This window comes from Clupea harengus, chromosome 2 (genome assembly GCF_900700415.2).
Source record: "Clupea harengus chromosome 2, Ch_v2.0.2, whole genome shotgun sequence".
NCBI classification, from domain to species: domain Eukaryota; kingdom Metazoa; phylum Chordata; class Actinopteri; order Clupeiformes; family Clupeidae; genus Clupea; species Clupea harengus.
The window spans coordinates 12,183,300-12,185,799 of record NC_045153.1 but is presented as its reverse complement, the minus strand read 5'-3'; the positions used below and the strand labels follow the sequence as shown (position 1 = coordinate 12,185,799).

The window sequence follows — 2,500 nt, the reverse complement described above, 5'->3', positions numbered from 1 at the left end:
TTTTAACTGGCAGCCTGTTTTTCCCGACGCCAGGCACCGCAGCAGGGGTAGACAGAGGGCATCATTATGGAGTGCCCAGGGTACGCCAGGGGCATCGTTTTCTCAGCGCTTCGAGGACGAAGGCTGTTTAAAAGCATACCTGACCAGCCACCAACCAATCCCCCCTGCGCCCACGACCACACTGTCCACCAGCCTGTGAAAGCCAGCGGTGGCGTGACAAAGGGGTGGCACCCGGGAGAGCCAATTAAGGGGCATTTGGCTGCCCTGGTGCACCAGCAGACTCGGTGAAGTACGGGATGAGTCCAGCTGGAGAGTTGAAGGACCCGGACCCCGTAAGAGCTGTCAGTGCGTGTGTGTGTGTGTGTGTGTGTGTGTGTATGTTGGTGTGTGTGTGTGTGTGTATGTGTGGGTGTATGTATGTGTGTGTGTGTGTGTGTGTGTGTGTGTGTGTGTGTGTGTGTGTGTGTGTGTGTGTGTGTGTGTGTGTGTGTGTGTGTGTATGTGTGTGTGTGTGTGTGTGTGTGAATCAGGTCTATGCCAGAGGAGCCATGAGGGCCTCAGCCTGTCTCCGGCCTAATAAAGAGGATTTGGGGGGGGAGACACATGGGGAGAGAGGGGCACAGGAGAGGGATATGAGAGAGAGGATAGAGAGAGAGAGGGAAAGAATAAAAGAAAGAAAGACTGAAAGAAAGAGCTAATGAATAGGATGGATAGGAGAAGGAGAAAGGCTTTCATGACGGCATCTATCCTTCTGACTTGCACTGTGAGCCTTCCTTTAGCTATTATTGATGGCAGCCTCTTTAGAGAATTATGAAGGAAGAGAGACAGGAACAGGGACAGAGGTGGAGGAAGAGAGACAGGAACAGAGGTGGGAGAAGTCAGAGAAAAGCCACGGCAGGGTCTTTGTGATGATGACGGTACAGAGTGGGGGCAGAAGGCCACAAGGAAGAGTACTTTAAAAACTACATATCCCAAATCCCCCCACTGGTCTGAGAGGTGTGCAAAGGGAACCTTTGATGAAGTGTGAGACACTGCTGAGCTTTTTAATAAAGGGCCGCCCCAGGCCTCTGTCACCCTGACACACACACACACACACACACACACACACACACACACACACACACACACACACACACACACACACACACACACACGTTCACCGTCTAATGCTAATTTCAGTTTCCTCCTCACATGCCAGTTTCCCAATCACACCATGTTGTTTTTACTCATCACCTTCTCTCCATCTTCCTCACACCATTCCCAATACTATTATTAACCTTAAAGATATGCAGAGAGAAAAGATGGAGCAGGAAATATGGAGATCAAAGACAAAGATCAATGTCAAGATCAAAGATGATCAATTTCACATGCAAAAGAACGTGAAACGAAACGAAACAAAACCACAACATACAACCAACTGCAGCCGACCTGTGCAGAGACTCTCTGTCTTTTTCCTGTAAAGTTTGGACAAGGTGACCAAGGTGACCCTGCATCCGACCAGATCATTCCAGCAGGCCATCCGGTACCCCCCCCACACACACACACACCCCCCCACACACACACACCTTGGCTGCAATAACTGTCTGTAAGCAGATTATGTCCTCTGTGTGGTTACCAAACCAATGAATGAGGCTAATCCACCACCCTTCACACACACACACACACACATACACACCTAAACCTCACACAGTCATGCCCAGTCAGACACACACACACAGACCACACACCACAGGGATACAGACACCGCAGACATGCATGCATGCACGCGCACACACACACACACACACGCACACACATCTCTTCTGTTCCCTGGAGGGCCTGTGAGGTTTGGTGGTGATGGGTATCAGGTTGTGTTGATGACATCTCCTGGCTGCTGGCCACCTCTGCATCCCTGCCAACCCCAGCAGCTACAGTGGCCTCGGCCATATGCTCCACAGAACAAGGGCAGGTGTGGAGACACAGTCACAAAAGAGAGGGAGGGAGGGATGGATGGATGGAGAGACAGAGACAGAGGGAGAGAATTAGAGGAGAATGGGATGGGGTGCATATGGAGGAGAGGAGAGAGAGAGGAAGATAAAGAGAAAGAGAGAAAGAGAGAGAGAGAGAGAGAGAGACAGTGAGAGAGACAAAGGGATAGCACAAGAGAGTGAAAGAGATGGGAGATAAAGAGGAAAAAAAGCTAGAGATGATACTGGTTTTGAGCGAGGAGAAGAGAAAGGGAGGGAGTGTGTGCAAAGGAGAGAAGAGGGAAAAAAAAGAGAGAGTGAATGATAGAAATAATGAACGGATGACAAGATGAAGGGAGAGGTGAGGAGTTCACAGCGGTGCTGGTGTTGCGCTGGGTGTCAGCTTGCTTGTGTGATATGCACTGTGTGATTTAAGAGGAGAACTGAAGGAGAACTGAATGGAGCTGAGGATAACAAGAGGAGAAAGGGAGGCGCGTGTGTGTCAGAGCCAGTGAGAGGAGGTCACGGAGAGGGAGAGCGATACAGCCAACGAT

General features: G+C 50.3%; 1 protein-coding gene across 1 annotated transcript in view; it reads right to left on the bottom strand.

The window, feature by feature from the left end:
* The window catches only part of LOC105904639 (immunoglobulin superfamily member 3-like), a 155,649-nt gene that overhangs the window by 36,990 nt on the left and 116,159 nt on the right, over positions 1 to 2,500 (bottom strand).